Genomic DNA, 20,976 nt, shown 5'->3' with positions numbered 1-20,976 from the left:
ACCTGCAAGCTGGGTTTTTGCTTCCTAAGCCTCTCTATCTCTTTGTCTTTCTTCCCTCCTTTAAGATGCTGTTTCAAAACTGTCTCCTTGACCAAGCATTTGGAAATTGGCATATCACATATGGTGGCACAGGGTTAGCATTGCTGCCTCACAGGGACCAGAGGCCTGGGTTCAATTCCCAGGTAACTGTCTGTGTGGAGTTTGCACATTTTCCCTGTGTCTGCATGGGTTTCCTCCAGGTGCTCCAGTTTCCTCCCACACTCCAAACGTGTGCATAGTGGATTGGCCATGCTATATTGTTTCTTAATGTCCAAAGCTGTCTAAGTTAGGTGGATTAGCCATGCTAAATTGTCCCTTAGTGTCCAAAGATGTGCAGGTTAGGGAGATTGGCCATGCTAAATTGTCCCTTAGTGTCTAAAAATGTGCAGGTTAGGGGGATTGGCCGTGCTAAATTGTCCCTTAGTGTCTAAAAATGTGCAGGTTTGGGGGATTGGCCGTGCTAAATTGTCCCTTAGTGTCTAAAAATGTGCAGGTTTGGGGGATTGGCCGTGCTAAATTGTCCCTTAGTGTCTAAAAATGTGCAGGTTAGGGGGATTGGCCGTGCTAAGAACATAAGAACATAAGAACATAAGAAATAGGAGCAGGAGTAGGCCATCTAGCCCTTCGAGCCTGCCCCGCCATTCAATAAGATCATGGCTGATCTGTTGTGGCTCAGTTCCACTTTCCCGCCCTCTCCCCATAACCCTTAATCCCCTCTCTTATCAAGAACCCATCAACCCGCTTCTTAAAAATATTTAGCGAGGCAGCCTCCACCACTTCAACGGGCAGAGAATTCCAGAGATTCAATTAAATTGCCCCTTAGTGTCTAAAAATGTGCAGGTTAGGGAGATCGGCCATGCTAAATTGCCCCTTAGTAGGTTAGTAGGTTAGGATAATTAGCCTGGGGTTACAGGGAAAAGACCTGGGTAAAATCCTCTGTCAGAGAATTGGTGCAGACTCAATGGGCTGAATGGTCTCCTTCTGCACTATAGGGATTCTATGAACCCACTATTGTGCAGTCTTGGGGGTCTACTGCGAAGGGCCCTGACATGGTTATTTACCATGTTAAAAACACAATCTAAAATGAAAGTTGCTGATTTTGTTACAGTATGCATACAAATCTCTGGTACGCCGTTCTGGTGAGGGCCCCTGGGGAATGTATAGTCCGAAACCATTTGATAATGATCATCAAATTCAGACAGGCCAGGACAAGAGTTAAGACCAGGCCTTTCCTGTGCGCTTGGGCCTCTTTTAACCCCGTTTTTAGTGAGGCCCAAATTTCAACCACAATGCCACCAACCCGCCCCCGGCTCCTCTTCCCCTCACCCCCCCCCCCTCCCCCCCACACTTCCCCACACCCCCCCCACCCCCACTCCTTCTTCCTGTTACTGGAAAAATCGTTAACATTAACATGTGTGAGATGATGTATCGTCTCTGAGTGTGTTAGTGAGGGTCATTAACGAGGCAAAGTGAAACTGCGAAAGGAAAGGAGACAAGGTCATTGCGATGTATAGCAGCTGAAACAAAAGCTTGTTTATAAATTAAACAGCTTGCTCCTAACAGGGAAACAGCATCAGAAAGTACGGGGAAATGGGACATCTTCTGGCACTAACCCCTTATATTCCTCCCCTTGGGTGAAAATTTCTCCTTCCTTCCAGTTTTCTTCGGTTCCCTGTAGGGTCTCAATGAAAAGAAAGTGGGCAATCGTTCGGCATAATAATGACACGCTAATCTCAATACTTCGTTCAACTAATGGGGGCATCACAACCTTCCCTCACTGGCTATTCTTCATGCTGGACGGTAACACTTAAGCTTTACGAATGGCATCCTACATTTCAAAGAACAACTAGATGTGCTTCTGGTGAGAAAAGGAACTGAGAGGTAATTTGGTAAGGTGGCGAGGAGGGTTGATCCATTATGGAGAGGTGGCCCACAAGCCAGTCCTAAAACATCCAGTGTTCCAATAACTCATTTCCACCCTTTCCACAAGGGTGGCCAACTACGATTAAGTGTGTTCCTGAGGGTTCCATTCCATTACCTGACTTTTCCCCACTCCAGCCATTCGTTGACCAACTCTTCCTGTCCTTGGGATGCACTTCCTTCCTACACTAATTGGAAAGCAAAAATTCATTATGCAATTGGATGATGCTTGACTGCCAGCCAAACAGCATCTGCTCCCACCCTGAAAACACTCCTCACCAAATGAAAATGACAAAAGCAACTCTGTTTGAAATATTTCTTCAGTGTCGCACACAACAGCTTCTTTCCTGCTGCCATCAGACTTTTGAATGGACCTACTTTGTATTAAGTTGATCTTTCTCTACACCCCAGCTTTGACTGTGACACTACGTTCTACACTCTCTCGTTTCCTTCTCTATGAGTGGTATGCTTTGTCCAGTGCAAGAAAAAAATACTTTTCACTGTATGTTAATACATGTGATAATAATAAATCAAATCAAATCAAGCAGTGTCCAGGGGTACTGGTCTTCAATTAAAAGTTTTTAAAGCTTATTTATTAGTGTCACAAGTAGGCAGACGCAGGGAGGACGTGCAAACTCCACACAGACAGTGACCCAAGCTAGGAACCGAACCCGAGTCCCTGGCGCTGTGCTGACAACTGTGCCACCATGCCTGGACACTCCAGGTCAATCCTGGGGGGTGGGTGGCAACACTAATTTCACAATAGGATAAAGGCAAAATACTACAGATGCTGGAATCTGAAACAAAAAGAGAAAATGCTGGAAGAACACCCATCCTAGTTCTACACCCTACACTCTACACCCTAGCTATGACAAGGGTGCAGTCATAGCTAGGGTGTATTTTTGATTTGATTTTGTAACACTGCATTCTGCACCCTCTCCTTACCTTCTCCCTTATGTACTCTATGAACTGTGTGCTTTGCCCGTATAGCTATCAAGAGACAATCACTTAAGAACACAAGAAATAGGAGCAGGAGTAGGCCATCTAGCCCCTCGAGCCTGCCCCACCATTCAATAAGATCATGGCTGATCTGAAGTGGATCAGTTCCACTTACCCGTTTTCTCCCCATAACACTTAATTCCCTTATTGCTCAGAAACCTATCTACCCGTGACTTAAACATATTCAACGAGGTCGCCTCCACCACTTCAATGGACAGAGAATTCCAGAGATTCACTACCCTCTGAGAGAAGAAGTTCCTCCTCAACTCTGTTCTAAACTGAACCCCCCTTATTTTGAGGCTGTCCTCTCGTTCTGGTTTCCTTCCTAAGTGGAAAGAATCTCTCTACCTCTACCCTATCGAGCCCCTTCGTTATCTTTTACGTCTCTATAAGATCACCCCTCAGCCTTCTAGACTCCAACTTTTCACTGTATAGTAATACATGTGACATTAATAAATCAAATCAAATCAAAAACTCAGCAGGTCTGACAGCGTCTGTGGAGACAGAATAGAAACAAAGGCTGAAATTTTACTGCCCTGCCCACCACGGGAATCGGAGCAGGCAAGGCGCAGACAATGGGAAGGTCCGTTGACCTCAGGCGAGATTTTCCGGGCTTGAGGCAAGTGCGAGCGCAGGGTCACGGGAAGAGATTTTGAGGTCGCGGGTTTGGCGGCAATGATGGTTACCGTGGATCCCAGGCTGAACGCAAATAACCGCAGGATACTTTGAGTCCTCCCTCTTTGCCGAATGATGTAAGGATCGTGGCGTGACCGCCAGATCTTTGAGGCCTGACTGCTGTTGCATAAAAGGAACGCTGCAAATTAAACACTTCACTTCGCTTTAAGCCAAGCTCAATCTCACGTAAACCCCCCCCGGCCCTGCACCTCCCCCTCCCCCACTCCCACCCTCCACTTAGCAGCTGAAAGCCACAACCGCTCCCCCCCCCCGCCCCACCTCTCAACAAATCTCAAACTCCGGGACATTAAAACGGGGGCACATCTTGGGGAAGCGCTGCTCTGAAACAATCTACTGGCAAAACCCTGGCAGCAGATCACCTGCCCACTCATATGGCTGACAATGGCATGAGTTCAATACAAGTATGAGTGGTACAAACGTGCCAGCCGCCAACTGCATATTCAGTGATTGTTTCATTGTATGGGCCTGGACTGGGCCATCACTTGTGGCCCTTTTGATAGGAACAGACCAATAAAGTGTTTGTCGGAATTGGAAATAAAATTTATTTATTCGTGTCACAAGTGGGCTTACATTAACACTGCAGTGAAGTTACCGTGAAACTCCCCCGTCGCCACACTCTGGCGCCTGTTTGGGTACACTGAGGGAGAATTTAGCATGGTCAATGCATCTAATCAGCACATCTTTCAGACTGTGTAAGGAAACTGGAGCACCCAGAGGAAACCCACACAGACACGAGGAGAATGTGCTAATGTTGCACAGAGAGTGACCCAAGCCGGGAATCAAACCTGGTCCCTGTGGAGCAGCAGTGCTAACCACTGTGCCAATATGCTGCCTTTATACATTTTATACAACCGGTATTTCTTTGGAAGGAAACCGGAGCACCCGGAGGAAACCCACACAGAGCAAGGAGAATGTGAAGACTCTGCACAGACAGTGACCCAAGCCGGGAATTGAACCCAGGTCCTTGGCACTGTGAGGTAGCAGCACTAACCATTGTGCTACCCTCAATGCATGTAAATAAAAGTGTGTGAAGATTGGCCCCAGTTCTATCCTCCACTGGTTGGCTCTCTGGTGTGGAACACCTGCCAGCTGTTATAAAAATTGTTGGTCCAGTTTCGGAAGTGTCGACAATCTTTCCACTGCAGACAGAATACACAGAAAGAATTTGTACAATGTCTTTCACAACCTCAAAGTGATTCATTCACAGCCAAGAAAACACCTTTAGCTGGAGTCACTGTAACATAGATGGTGGCATTGTGGTATTATCATTGGACTAGTAATCCAGAGACCCATGGTAACGCTCAAATCCCACCACGGCAGCTTGTAACACTTGGATTCAATAAAATGCCAATGATGACCATGAAACCATTGTAAAATCCATCCGGTTTGCTAATGTCCATTAGGGAAGGAAATCTGCCGTCTTTATCTATATGTGATCCATAATGTAGTTGACTCTGAAATGGCCTAGCAAGTCACTCAGTTCCAGGGCAATCAATGATGGGCAACATATGCTGGCCCAGCCAGCAACGACTCCATCTCATGAAATAATACAGGTGGCCCTGCTGCCTCATAGCGCCAGGGACCCAGGTTCGATACCCGGCTCTGGTCACCGACTGTGCGAAGTTTACACATTCTCCCTGTGCCTGCATGGGTTTCCGCCACAGTCCAAAAAGATGTGCAGGTTTAGGTGCATTGGCCATGCTAAATTCTTCCTCAGTGTACCCGAACAGGGGCCAGGGTGTGGCGACTAAGGGATTTTTGTAGGAACTTCAGTGGGCAGCATGGTAGCACAGTGGTTAGCACTGCTGCTTCACAGCTCCAGGGACCTGGGTTCAATTCCCAGCTCAGGTCACTGTCTATTTGGAGTTTGTACATTCTCCTTGTGTCTGCGTGGGTTTCCTCCAGGTGCTCCAGTTTCCTCCCACTGTCCAAAGATGTATGGGTTAGGTTGATTGGCCATGCAAAAATTGCCTCTTGGTGTCCTAAGATGCATAGGTTAGAGGGATTAGCGAGTAAAATATGTAAGGATATGGGGGTAGGGTCTGGGTGGGATTGTGGTTGGTGCAGACTCAATGGGCCAAAGGGCCTCTTTCTGCACTGTAGGGTTCTATGATTCTATGTTTGATAATGTGGTATTCCATTTCTCGCTGCTGGTATTCTCCCCCGTCAGGACACTGGGGAGAACACCTCTGCTCTTCTTCAATATATAATGCTATGGGATCTATTATCTCCATTTGAGAGGGTAGATAGGAATTCATTTTAACATCTCATTCGAATGACAGCACACTCGGCAGTGCATTATTCCTGCAGTACTGGGCCCTTGCAATGTTAACCTGGATTTCGTGCTCTAGTTCTTGACATGGGACTTGAACTCACAATATTCCAACCGTTTAAAAGTTTAAGTTATTTATTAGCGTCTCAAGTAGGCTTACATTGACATTGCAATGAAGTTACTGTGAAAATCCCCTAGTCGCCACACTCCGGCTCCTTTTAAGGGTACACTGAGGGAGAATTTAGCATGGCCAATGCATCTAACCACCACATCTTTTGGACTGTGGGAGGAAACTGGAGCACCGGAGGAAACCCACGCAGACATGGGGAGAATGTGCAGACTCCACACAGTCACCCAAGCTGGGTGCCACCGTGCAATAGGATTAGCACATTTCTGGGTAAAAGATGCCTAGGTAGTTCCCCTGGCTGAAGAATGCTTCTTGATACAGGGAGGCCTAGATTGTCACATGTCCTATGTTACAGCCATGACTACATTACCAATATAAGTGCTTTGAGACATGCTAGGGTCATGAAAGATGCCACGTATATAAACACAGCTTCTTGCTTTTTATCTTTGTGCTGGATGTTAGAAAGTGGTTAATGTGGTGCTGCACAATGTTAATGCGCTGAAATCTTAAACCATGACAAATTGGGATGGATCGCACTGCAGGGTAGAATGAGAAGCAACAGAACAAGAGGAGGATTTTGGGTCCATTGCATCATGGAAACCCTACAGTGCAGAAAGAGGCCATTCAGCCCATCAAGTCCGCACTGACAACACTCCCACCCAGGCCCTATCCGTGTAATCCCACTTATTTACGCTGCTGGCCCCCCTGACACTAAGAGGCAATCAACATAACCCGCACACCTTTGGATTGTGGGAGGAAACTGGACCACCCGGAGGAAACCCACACAGACACACATAGAACGTGTAGACACCAAACCGACAGTAACCCGAAGCTGGAATAGAAGCCAGGGCAATAGAGCTAACCACTGTGCCACGGCACTGGGACGTGCTTATCATTTTGTCACATTTTGAAACAGTCTCTTTGAAACCAAATTAAAGTGGACATCCCTGTGACTGTCCTACATTTTAATTTACTCGTGCAGTGCCATAGCAACTGAAGCAGGAGCTGCTTTTTAACAGTTACGTGCCAAAACTATAGGAGGTACAGCTTAAGAACCAGGGCAGCAAGGTGGCACAGTGGTTAAAAATGCTGCCTCACAGCGCCACAGATCCAGATTCGATTCCCGGCTTGGGTCGCTGTCTGTGCAGAGTCTGCACGTTCTCCCCGTGTCTGTGTGGGTTTCCTCTGGGTGTTCCAGTTTCCTCCCACAATCCAAAGATTTGCTGGTTAGGTGCATTGATCATGCTAAATTCTCCCTCAGTGTAACCCGAACTGGCATTGGAGTGTGGCAACTAGGGGAATTTCACAGTAACTTCATTGCAGTGTTAATGTAAGCCTACTTATGACATTAATAAATTAACTTTACTTTAGTGCAGCTTATAGAAGGGATATAGCTGAGTGAGCTTAAAGTGTCAGTGTGACGCTGTGTATAAACTCACTAAGAGGGAAGTTCTCACAGGATTTTGCATCTTTGAGAACAGTATCTTTCAACTGTGCCCTTTCTTTGGAATATCACAACATTGAAAGTTACAGCACCTTCCAAAGTTGCAATGGGGAGCCTAGTGGTATTATCACTAGACTATTACTCCAGAAACTCGGCTAATGTTCTGGGGATCTGGGTTCGAATCCCGCCACGATAGATGGTGGAATTTGACTTCAATAAAAAAAATCTGGAATTAAGAATCTACTGATGAAACCGTTGTCGATTGTCAGAAAAACCCATCTGGTTCACCCTTAGGGAAGGAAATCTGCCGTCCTTACCCGGTCTGGCCGATATGTGAATCCAGAGCCTCAGCAACGTGGTTGAATCTAAACTGTCCTCCCAGGGTAACTAGGGATGGGGCAATAAATGCTGGCCCACCCAGCGATGCCCATGCCCATGAATGAATTTTAAAAAATGCCAGCCAATCTGGCAATTCTACCAACATGCACCACCCTGTGGTGCCCAAGCCGGGAACTGATCCTTTCAGCGCGGATCACGGCCTGAGAAGTTCCCTGGGGGTTGGTTAGTCCCACCATCCGCGATAGAACGCCACGTGAAGATAAAGCCATTCACAAGAATGGTTCCCGCCTGCAAACTTATCGGGTGCGTCAGGGGAAAGAAGGGAGCGGCAGCAGCGGAGATAACGATCGTACTTAATTACCCAACAGCTCTCTGCGTGCACGGATGTGCGGATCCTCACTGGTTATCTAGAACATTCTTTGGTTGCTGTGTCAATCCGGCACTTTTCAAGATTAAACCCGGAGGCTCGAACTGGGTTGATAGTCTCAGATGGTCTGTGCCGCAGAACCTTTCCAACACTGCCCTCCAGTGGAGACGCAAGCCAGCCCTCGGTCGAAAAGAAATACAACCACTGACATCGAGCCCTTGGCAACGTCTCCGAACGAACCACTGCGGTGTGCTGCGGCGCTGTGACGCAGGTGAATGAAGCGGGCAGCTGGAGCACAGCAGGACTCCACAGATGGCAATGACGGGTTTGCCTGCTTCTTGGTGGTGTTGGGTTGTGTGAAAAGAATCGTAAACTGAACAGAATCAATTGCCTGCTTCTCCGTGTTCAGTAACCACGATGCTCGCCTCTGAGACAGACAGCAAGGTCTATCATTTAGCGTCCCACCTGAGGGTGGCACGGTGGTTAGCACTGCTGCCTGACAGCGCCAGAGCGCCAGGTTCAATTCCGGCCTCAGGTCACTGTCTGTGCGGAGTTTGCACGTTCTCCCTGTGTCTGCATGGGTTTCCTCCTGAACCATAGAAAATTACAGCTCAGAAACAGGCCTTTTGGCCCTTCTTGTCTGTGCCGAACCATTTTTTGCCTAGTCCCACTGACCTGCATTTGAACCATATCCCTCCACACCCCTCTCATCCATGTACCCGTCCATATATCCATGCTCCAGTTTCCTCCCACACTCCAAAGATGTGTGGGTTAGATTGATTGGCCACACTAAATTGACCCTCGTGTCAGGGGATTAATGGGGTAAATATCTGAGATTACAGGAATAGGGCCTGGATGGGATTATGGTCGGTGCAGACTCAATGGGCCGAATGGCCTCCTTCTGCAGTGTAGGGATTCTATGATTCTATGAATGGTCATCTCCAACACTGCATGGTGATGTCAGTCTATGTGTGTGATTAAATCCGGAGTGAGATTCAATCCATTAATTTCTGCCCCAGGAGCAAGGCTCGCTGAGCCAAACCAACAGAGAACAGATTGGGGAGGTGGTGGCCTAATGGTATTATCGCAACACTATTAATCCAGAAACTCAGCTAATGTTCTGGGTTCATGTGTTCGAATCCTGCCAGGGCAGATGGTGGAATTTAAATTCAATAAAAAATATCTGGAATTACAAGTCTACTGATGACCACGAAACCATCGTCGATTGTCGGAAAAACCCACCTGGTTCACTAATATCCTTTAGGGAAGGAAATCTGCCATCCTTACCCGGTCTGGCCTACATGTGACTCCAGATTCACAGCAATGTGGTTGACTCTCAACTGCCTTCAGGCAACTAGGGATGGGCAATAGATGCTGGCCAGCCAGCAACACCCATATCCCACAATTCAAGAACAAAAAACCTCATTGTGAAGACTGCTCATTCACAGGATTACACATGAACATAAGAACTAGGAGCAGGAGTCAACCATCTGACCCTTCTAGCCTGCTCCGCCATTCAATAAAATCGTGACTGATCTTTTTATGAACTCAGCTCCACTTACCCGCCCGCTCACCATAATCCTTAATTCCTTTACTGTTCAGAAATGTATCTATTCTTGTCTTAAAAACATTCAATGAGGTAGCCTCAACTGCTTTACTGGACACGGAATTCCACAGATTCACAACCCTTTGTGTGAAGAATTTGCTCCTCAACTCAGTCCTAAATCTCCTTTCCCTTATTTTGAGGCTACGCCCCCAAGTTCTAGTTTCACCCTCCAGTGGAAACAACTTCCCTGCTTCTACCTTATCTATTCCCTTCATAATCTTAGATGTTTCGATAAGATCTCCCCTCATTCTTCTGAATTCCAATGAGTATATAACGAAGGGTTCAATCCCTCCCACACAGAAATGTCTGTCCGCAAATGTAAGCAACAGAACTGAGTGAATTATGTGGTTTTCGTTTCTCTGGACTCTACATTTCCCACTCAAACAAGTGAGGAGAGAAATATCCCCGTTACTGTACTCAGAATTCATTCCTCTAGCCTCCACATGAAACCACATACCAAAAATCTGACTGTGAAAACAGAAATCTATTTTAATGTTAAGAAACATAAGAAATACGACAGCAGTAGACATCGAGCCTGCTTCAGCATTCAATATGATCTTGGCTTATCTTGGGCTTCAACTCCATTTTGCCACCTGCTCACCGAGTCCCTTTTCCGCTGGTCCTGGTGTTGTTCTGTACCCAGTAAACCTGCGACACCAATTCTGCCACCTGTCAGCTTGATCCGGGCTTTCCACGCTGGTGAAGCACTCAGAATGAGGTCGGACTTTTCCACCTCTTCCTTTTGCTGTTGCTTCTTCTGGTTGAAGATTTTCCTGTGCTGTTCATGTCCTCCAGTCAGTTCACTCAATGCTCTTTGACGTCGCTAGCCTCTTGTTGCATCACGTTTAACGGTTGTGACCATATATTATTGTTGGCTTTGGTCTTGTGTGTGGTAGTTGTGGTCCTGGATATACAAGTAAGGTTGGAGGTGATGCTATTAGCAAACCCTAACTTTTATTTAACACAGTGCTAACTATTTACAAGATAGCCTCCAAGCGATTCTCTCCATGGAGCTATCTCTCATGCTGTCTTATTGTGTGATCTTATATCACTAATGATGTAGGCTATAAGTTCACATATTTAACTTTATCCTTTATACTACAAAGCCAGAGGTTACCATTGACCAGAAACTGACATGGACTAGTCATACAAATACTGTGGCTACAACAGCAGGTCAGAATCTAGGGATCCTGCAGTGAGTAACTCACCTTATGACTTCCCAAAGCCTATCCACCATCTACAAGGCACAAGTCGGGAGTGTGATGGAATATGCTTGCCTGGATGAGTGCAAATCCAACAACACTCAAGAAGCTCAATATCATCCAGGACAAAGCAGCCTGTTTGATTGCTACCCCTTCCACTAAGATCCACTCCCTCCACCACTAATGCACAATGCATAACATCTGCAAGACACACTACAGGAACTCACCAAGGTTCCTTAGGCAGCACCTTCCAAACCCATGACCCCTACTGTTTAGAAGGACAAGGGCAGCAAATTCTTGGAAGATGCCCCCAAAGGCACTGACCGCACTGACTTGGAAATATACCACTGATCCCACTGTTGCTAGGTCAGCATCATGGAACTCCCTCTCTAACAGCACTATGGGTATACCTACAGTTCATGAACAGTTAAAGAAGGTGGCTCACCAACTCAACCCATTCTCAAGGGCGATTAGGGATGGGCAATAAATGCATTTGTATTGTTGGTGAACTCAAACTAAAAGCACTGGATATAAAGACGTCCGGTAGGGGACCGACCAACTAAAAACTGGACTGTCTGGTGTAGGACAAGATGAATGGTCATTCTAGCTCAGTGACATGAACTCCTGGTTTACACATTCATTCTCTCCCACCCAGCCTCCTCCACTGTGAAGATCCAATGACCTGAACACTTTGTGTTTTCCACACCTGCTTTCTAACAACACCCAGTCAATCCGGGCCTATTGCAATCACTTAAAGGAGATATGAATAAGTAGTTGAAAAGAATGTGAAGGGTTATAGGAAAACAGTGGAACTGAGCAGAATGCTCTCCTTCTGTGCCTAAATTTCTTTAAACTGTGTACATACCTGCCCACTTCACCACCTCATCGTACAGCCAAATTCATCCTCGTTTAACCCTTGCTCTATTGACTTCCATTTTTCCAGCGAGTGTGTGAATCCAAACAGATATCGTTTTTCTCCACATGCTCATCACTCCTCATTTCCTCTTTGTGCTAGTTCAATGATCCATTTCCTTTCTCACAGAACATAGAGCATAGAAAACCACAGCACAAACAGGCCCTTCGGCCCACAAGTTGCGCTGATCATATCCCTACCTACTAGGCCTATCTATAACCCTCAAACCCATGTACTCATCCAGAAGTCTCTTAAAAGACCCCAGCGAGTTCACCTCCACCACCACCGACGGCAGACGATTCCATTCACTCACCACCCTCTCTCATTCCATGTTTCCAATTAACTTGTAACAAATCCTTCTGGTGCCAAAATTCAAAACACCTTCAGTTATCATGCCACCAGTGTACCCGAACAGGCACCAGAGTGTGGTGACTAGGGGATTTTCACAGTAACTCCATTGCAGTGTTAATGTAAGCCTACTTGTGACACTAATAAATAAACTTTTGAACAAGCCATGGATTCCCTGTTCTTTCCCCATAACGCATTTCCCCATGGGGCTTTCCCCATTTCTGCGTTTTCATCGTGAACAAGTATTTATCCAAGGTTAAAATGGGACAAGATAAACAGACTGACTTACCGTAGCCACAGTTAACGCTATAATAGTGATGATTCCCACTGGTACAAGCACCAGTCCTAGACTTGATCTTTCATTGACTACATTAGGTGACGGAAGGGCAGTGGCGTTGGCACGAGGGGATTTTCACAGCAACTTCACTGCAATGTTAATGTAAACCTACTTGTGACAGTAATAAATAAACTTTAAAAAGGTCCTTTTCTCTTTGCAAGAGACGGGATCATCCCCCATTCCTCTTCTTACAGCAAAGCCATTCAGCCCACAGTATCTATGCCTGCCCTTTGAAAGTGCTTTCCAATTTGATGAACAAGGCAAGGGAATAAACAATGAATGGTAGGACACTAGGAAGTAGAGAGGACCAGCCGGATTTTGGGGTGCATGTCCAAAGATTGCTGAAGGCAGCAGGACAGATAGATAAGGTGGTGAAGAAGGCGTATGGGATACTTGCCTTTAATAGCAGAGGCGTAGTTTGTCAGAGCAAGGAGGTTATGATGAAGTTGCATAAAACGCTGGGTAGGCCACAGCTAGAGCACTGTGTGCAGTTCTAGTGACCACAATATAGGAAGGATGTGATTGCACTGGAGAGGGTGCAGAGGAGAGCTACTGGGATGTTGCCTGGGCCAGAGTGTTTCGGCTATGAAGAGAAGCTGGTTAGGCTGGGGTTGTTTCCCTTAGAGTAGAGAAGGGTGAAGGAGGGACCTGATTGAGGTGTATAAAATTATGAGGGACACAGAGAGGGTGGATAGGAAGGAACTTTTCTCCTTCATCTGCAACTTTACCATAACCTCCCTGCCATGTTCTATGCCTCAGTTAATAAAGGGAAGTGTCCCATATATCTTCTTAACCATTTATCTACCTGTCCTGCTGCCTTCAGGGATCTTAGTACAGGGGTCAATAACCAGGAGGCAAAGATTTAACGTCTGGGGCAGGAGATTTAGAAGAGATTTGAAGGGAAACTTTTTCGCCCAGAGGGCGGTGGAATCTGGAACTCACTGTCTGAGAGGGTGGTAGAGGTAGGAACTCTCACATTTTTCCTTTATTAGTAGATATCGAATTCCCTTTCGAAGATCACTATTAACTCTGCTTGATGTCTGATCTTTGTCCAGTGCTCTGTAAGCACCTTCCAAACCCACCACCACTTCCATCTGGGAGGACAAGGGCAGCAGACACCTGGAAACACCACCAGCGGAAAGTTCCCCTCCAAACCACTCACCATCCCGGCTTGGAAATGTATCACCATTCCTCCACAGTCGCTGGGTCAAAATCCTAGAATTCCTTCCCTGACAGCATTGTGTGTCAACCCACAGCACATGGACTGCAGCAGTTCAAGAAGGCAGATCACCACCACCTTCTTGAGGGCAACTAGGGATGAGCAATAAACGTTGGCCAGCCAGCGACACCCATGTCCCACGAATGAATGGAAAAAAACTTTGGGTTTTCCTTGATTTTGTTTGCCAACATTCTTTCATGCCCCCTATCAATTCTTCCAGTTTCCTTTCTGATTTCACACCTCCTCTTTCTGTATCCCTCTTGGCAGCAGCAGTGAGGATCCCCCAGCTCTCCATTGAATGGTGTTGGGGGATTGTTTAGGTCTACCTGAGGTGCTCAATCCAGCTTTAATTATCTTCACAGAGGATCGACCAGTCCAACCCAACGTGGGGAAGCACGGTTTACACTTTCTTGATTTTCTGTAGTCTTTTTGTGGATTTTAAATTCTTCACTGTGTGTTCAATAAATTATTTTCACCGACACATCCCCGCCACTCAAAACAATGGAATGAATTATCAACCGTAAATTCAAGAATTATCCAAACAATGACACCCACATAACCAGCGGCCAACTTGGATCAAAAAGGGGAAGAGCTTGCTTGACCAACTCTCTTTGGGGTTGGCCAACTTCTTTGGGATGCAATATCTAAAGTGGACAGCAGTCTGATAATGTGTTCTGCCTAACCCTCCAGGAGAGAGGATGATGTTTTGTTTTGTTTTATTCTTTGATACATCACTGACAAGTTGAAGGTGAGAGAAGGGTAGAGATTTAGTCATAGAATCAAAGATTCATAGAGGATTACAGCATGGGAACAAGCCCTTCGGTTCAACTTCATAGAATCCTACAGTGCAGAAGGAGGCCATTCGGCCCATCGAGTCTGCACTGACCACAATCCCACCCAGGCCTTATCCTTTAATTTCATACATTTACCCTATTAATCCCCCTGATACTAAGGGACAATTTAGCTTGGCCAATCAACCTAATCAGCACATCTCTGGAGAGTTGGAGGAAACCGGAGTTCCCGGAGGAAACCCATGCAGATGGGGAGAACATGCAAACTCCATATAGATAGTGACCCAAGGCTGTGAGGCAGCAGTGCTAATCAGTGTGCCACCGTGCTGCCCAACTATGCTGCCCAGTTTTTGCCTCTATGCTGGTCCCAATTGCCCGCATTTGGCCCATATCCCTCTATACCCGTCTTACCCATGTAACTATCTAAATGCTTTTTAAAAGACAAAATTGTATCCGCCTCTACGACTTCCACTGGCAGCTCATTCCAGACATTCACTACCCTCTGTGTGAAAAAATTGCCTCACTGGACCCTTTTGTATCACTCTGCTCTCACCTTAAGCCTACGCCCTCTAATTTTAGACTTCTCTATCTTTAGGAAAAGATGTTGACCTTATCCCTGCCCCTCATTATTTTGTCGACCTCCACAAGATACAAGATCGATAAATTTGTCCAGTCTCCCAGCAAGAGCAGGAAGTGGCACTGATAACGGTCATTGATGTGCTGGAAAAAGAGTTGGGGAGGAGGTCTGAGTAGGGCTGGGGCAATGGTTGTTCCACATAACCCCACAAAAAGAGAGGCATGATATGACCCATAGGGTGGCCACAGTAACACCTTTTATTCGGTTAACTTTTTTCATTGCTACAACCGTTACCACTTCCTTGACTTTGTGTTCCACTGCATCACTATCATTTAATCTTTCCCTCTACCCTATCCAGACATCCCCCTTTGATCTTCCGCCCTCTCCCCAACTTTCAACAGCCTGAAACCCATCATATTTCTACCTTCTTTCAGTAGCGAAGAAGCTATACTTGATTCAGAATGTTAACTCGGGGAAGGGGAATTTCCGTCATCCCCCCAACACCATATCATGCTCTGTGGCGGCCAGAGGCAGCCTGTTATTTGCCAGTGGCAGGATCTTCCAGTCACCCCGCAGTCGATGGGGTTTTTTAAAAACATAGAAACATAGAACATGACAGCGCAGTACACCCTTTGCTGCCAAGAAATCCATGTCAGGGGCTTGTCATCAGCGAGACTAGGTGATCCCGCCCTCTGGTTTTCTTGCCACAAGTTCTGCTAGATCCACTGAATATTTTCAGCACATTCTGTCTTTATCTCTGGATTACTAGCCCAGTGACGTTACGACTAAGCCACTGTTGCCCTTAATTGGGAGTTGGTTGCGTCATTGTATTGTCACTCGTCCAGTAATTCAAAGACCAGAGTAATGCTCTGTGGACTGGGGTTCGAATCCCACCATGGCAGTTGGTGAAAGTTTAATTCAATAGAAGATTGGAATTAAAATTCTAATGATGACCACAAAACCATTGCCAATTGTCATACAAACTCATCTGGTTCACTAATGCACTTTAAGGAGGGGGATATGCTGTCCTTAGATGGTCTGGCCAACATGTGACTCTTAAGTGCCCTCTGAAAAGACCTTGCAAACCTTCCACTCAGTTCAGGGACAATTATGGATGGGCAATAAGTGCTGTCCCAGCACTTGAATGAGTAAAAAAAAGAAAAAAAATCCACATTACCTTGTAAGACCAATGATGAAAATGTTAATCTTAAATCTTAATTAAGGATAATAGATTAAATAGTTGAAAAGAAACCTGCAGGTACTTATTCAAGGAGCAATGTTGGAGTTTGGGGATAGCACTGAGTGGGCTTTTCTAGAAATGGATAGTGAGACCACTGAAATTTGTCATTTACATCAGAATAAATTTGAAACCCAATGTAGACTTTGTCAAACCTTCAGACGATGCTAACTTAATTTGATTTGATTTATTATTGATGTGGAGATGCCAGTGTCGGACTGGGGTAGGCACAATAAGAAGTGTCACAACAGCCGGTCAAAGTCCAACAGGTTTATTTGATAGCATGAGCTTTTGGAGCATTGCCCCTTCATCTTGAAGGGACAGCGCTCCGAAAGCTTGTGCTACCAAATAAACCTGTTTGATTTATTATTGTCATATGCGTTAATATGCAGTGAAAAGAAGTGTTTCTTGCATGTTATAAGGCAAAGCATACTGTTCATAGATAAGGAAAGGAGAGGGTGCAGAATGTAGTGTTACAGTCATAGCTAGGGTGTACAGAAAGATCAACTTAATGCGAGGTAGGTCCATTCAAAAGTCTGTTGGCAGCGGGGAAGAAGCTGTTCTTGAGTCAGTAAGTACATGACCTCAGGCTTTCGTATCTTTTTCGCAATGGAAGAAGGTGGAAGAGAGAATGGGATCAATGGAAGCACCATCAAAATTATTGAAGGACTAGATACATAATTGAGCAGAACGATGGCAAATGAAATTGCATGTCGGCAAGTGGAAAGAAGGAAAAACAGGTAACTTGAGTATTTCATGAATAGTATTGAATTGGTTGAAGTTTAAAGGCACTTAGATGCTTTAGGAAATTTGACTCTTAACTTGTTCATCCTATTTAGAACAACAATCAACAAAATCAACCAAAACTGGGGTGGCATGGTGGCACAGAGGTTAGCACTGCAGCCTCACAGGGCCAGGAACCTGGGTTCAATTTTGGCCACTGTCTGTGTGGAGTTTGCATATTTTCCCCATATCTGCATAGGTTTCCTCCGGGTGCTCTGGTTTCCTCCCAGAGTCCAAAGAGGTGCAGATTAGGTGAACTGGCCATACTAAATGGCTCTTTAGTTTCCCAGAATGTGTAGGTTAGATGGATTAGCAGTTAAATGTGTGGGATTACGGGGATAGGGCGGGGGGCGGGCCTGATTAAGATGTTGGAGATGTCTGTCAGAGGGTCGATGGGTGAATGGCCTCCTTTTACACTGTAGGGATCCTATGATTCTATGAAATCTTACACTAGAGAGCCAAAACAAGAGAACTCAAAGATCAGGTAGAAATCAAAGTAGTCAGAGCAGGTCTTGAGTACTCAGTTCTGGTCAAGGACCATTCAAATATGGAAGTTGATGAAAAGAAGGGATGTGAAGCTAGTTCTTAGTATTGGAGGTTTGAGTTGTGAATGGATGATGTAGGATGGTACACGTGGCATTGTATGGAAAGGCAATGGTGTAGTGGTATTATTACACAGTGTGATCCTCTGGGTTCAAATGCAGATGGTGAAATTTGAATTCATTAAAAATGACTATGAAACAATTGTTCACTAATGCCCTTTAGGGGAGGAAATCCACCATCCTTAACTGGTCTGGCATACATATGTCTCCAGGCCCACTTTGAAATGTTCCAGCAAGCTGCTCTCAAGGGCAATTAGGGATGGGCAATGCCCAGTTTTGCTAATGAATAGAAAAAAAAAATTGCAGTTGTGAGAACACAAGCAGTCAATGGAAATGCACCAAAACTGAGTGAGGTTCTCTGGCCTCCCCTCAGTGTTTTTCTCTGCAGCGGGAGGTGGTGTGCCATTTGCTGGTGGTGGGATCTTCTGATCCTGCAGCTGCCAATGGGAATCTGCATTGAAGCCACCCCACACTGCTGGGAAACCCACGACGGTGGGGGGGGAGTAGTGGTGCAGTTGGTGGGATTAGAGAATCCTGCTTGCATAAATGGCAGGAGAATTCCAGCCATTGTCTGCCCCCGCAGCCGGTTCACACTCCACAGGGCATCAATTGGCCTATCTGAGGAAGACACCCCACCTCAGAGAGCTGTCAGTCACATGGACTGTCCTCCCCAGCAATGCCAGGTCCAAGCGGTGGTCATTGAGTGGACAGCAATGGGTAAGACCATGCCCTCCATGTTAATTCAGAGTCTACCACGGGCACTTTCTTGCCCATTCATTCAGTGGACACTCTGTGGAGGGGAAAGTGACCCATAGTAACGATGGAATGTGTGGAAAAGACATACAAAATGTTCCTGCATCCTTACTCTGACCATGAATCACAAGTCTTTCTGACCCTTCCTGCCAGTGGAATCTTGCAATCCAATTGAAGGCGACCCCTCCAAGCGGGATGGGCAAACCATGCAAAACGTTGTATATATTAGCGGGACCGGAAGATTCCATCAACTGCCAATGGCAAGCTGCCTCTGACGCCTGAAAACATGGTCTAAGTCTTTTCTCCGTGGCCTGTGCACTGTAAATGTTTCTTTCCTCCATCCTTTTTTCACTGTAAGAATACAAAGAAAGCAATGTTGTGACCCTCCTCCTGCATTTTGAGTGTGTGAAGATAAACTAACCCTTTGAGTTCACCCAAATCTAAGTTGGCTGTGGCGTTATTAAGAGAAAATTGAATCACATAGAAACTCAGAGGCTGAGGAATAGGCCATCGCTTATAAAGAAGGAGGAAGTCAAAAACATCGACCAGTTTATGGATCAATAGGTTTATCTGGAATCACAAGCTTTCTGAGCACTGCTCCTTCATCAGGTGAGTGGAGGTTAGTTCACAAACGCGGCACACGTCGGCAAAGACACAATTGCAAGATAATTATAGATTGGAATGTGAAGAATGCTTGGAATGCGAGTCTTTACAGGTAATCAAGTCTTTACAGGTATGAACAGTGTGAGTGGAGAGAGGAATATTTACAGGTTAAAGAGGTGTGAATTGTCTCAAACCAGGACAGTTAGTAGGATTTTGCAAACCCAGGCAGCATGGTGGGGACTATAAGTAGTGTGCCATGAGCCCAAGATCCCAGTTGCTGCCGTCCTCATGCATGTGGAACCTGGCTATCAGGTTCTGCTCGGCGATTCTGCAGTGTCGTGTGTCTTGAAGGCCGCCTTGGCAGTTGTGAGACTCCTTACTGTGCCCACCCCAGTCCAACGCCGGCAGCTCTACATCAGGGTTTGCAGATCAGTGGTAAGAGGTGCAATTAGTGAGGTCTGAAATTAACACCCCCCCCACCACCCCCCACCCCATCCCACCCATTCCTGCCTTCAGTCCATAACACCTGTCCACAGCACGCAAGAGACAGAGCAACTCAAGCAAGCAAACACACAGAGATTAGATCCAAAGGCCAAAGGCAGGCTGGCAATGCGGCCAGTGGGTATTAGGAGCTTAAGGTCAGATAAGTATGCAGCAAACAGATTAGATTGAAAATGTAGCCTCTGAAACACATTCACGATGTGGCGGATCGAGGCAAGGTTGAGATAAGTGCAGAAGGTGAACCCCAAGTGATGGAAGGCGGGATTAGTATAGATTCTGCTGATGGGCCAAAGGGCTTTTTTTGCACTATATGACTCTGTTACCAGGCCTGAACAAGACAAGGCTGATCTCACTGTGAACAATTGAGAAAAGGAATCAGGGTTGGGGTTAGGAGCCTATCATTAAATAAATGATCTGACTATATGCGGAAATAACTGACCATACACAGAGAATACTACACTGAAGATGAACATACATGCTGAAGGTTAAAAATGTTCCTCTGGAATGGTATTCCTTGCAGGTACAGTTATTCAGTGGAATATAATAAGCACACAGGCCTCCAGCACATCAACTAAGAGGATGAGCTGTGTACAGAAACAAGCTGGCTGGGTGTTATACTGAGATAGAATCTGTGGATTGCTGTTACTCACTGTTGCCTCTGATTGCAGGGAATCAGTCCTCCTCTTCCTCTAGCTGATCCATCAGGATAAAACGTTGCGTCTTCAGGAATATCCAGGGACAGGTGACAAACCCACTGTGTGTCTCTTTAAAATTCCTACCTTGTCCTTCTTAAAAGCAACAAAAACGGTGCATGCAGTTCAACCCCATTTGAGATTGAAACAGAGAAGAATTGGAGCAGAGCAGCTGCAGGCAGGGTCAGTGCACTGGTAGTGGGTCTGAGTTGCTATCCAGCCCCTCTCCACTCAGTGCACCGACTGGATTTCGCTTTGCAATGCCTCCCTTCCCCAGGCTACATTCAGCCCAGCTCCAGCTGATGGCAACTCCCGCCCACCACCCCTGCTGATAGGTTGGCTCCTGGCAAGCCGGCCCTTCTTCCCTTGCTGATTGGGTGAGTATGCTGCCAGTCAGGGGGAAGGAGCTGGTCCAGCCGCAGGAGCAGGTTGCGTGTGTGTGTGTGAGTGAGTGTGAGTGGCAGTGCCAGAGAGATGCTGCAGAAATCTCCATCTGCCAGCCCATTCTGGCACTGTGGCTGGGGCAGGCTGGAGTGGGGAGGCTACCTGAGGGATTATATATAGCGCTTGACCGCATTACAATGTTTTTTACATTATTTAATTATTAGT

General features: G+C 46.1%; 1 protein-coding gene across 1 annotated transcript in view; it reads right to left on the bottom strand.

The window, feature by feature from the left end:
* LOC145341323 (uncharacterized protein C3orf18-like) overlaps positions 1–20,638 on the bottom strand; it is a 72,291-nt gene extending 51,653 nt beyond the window's left edge. Inside the window, exon 1 of the mRNA XM_080186236.1 lies at positions 20,326–20,638. The gene's annotated coding sequence lies outside the window, so the exon portion shown is untranslated. The remainder of the gene's footprint in view (positions 1–20,325) is intronic.
* Positions 20,639–20,976: the final 338 nt, after the last annotated feature.

This window comes from Carcharhinus amblyrhynchos, chromosome 3 (genome assembly GCF_965287045.1).
Source record: "Carcharhinus amblyrhynchos chromosome 3, sCarAmb.v2.hapA, whole genome shotgun sequence".
NCBI classification, from domain to species: domain Eukaryota; kingdom Metazoa; phylum Chordata; class Chondrichthyes; order Carcharhiniformes; family Carcharhinidae; genus Carcharhinus; species Carcharhinus amblyrhynchos.
The sequence above is the reverse complement of the archived record's forward strand: the minus strand, read 5'-3'. Positions and strand labels throughout refer to the sequence as shown.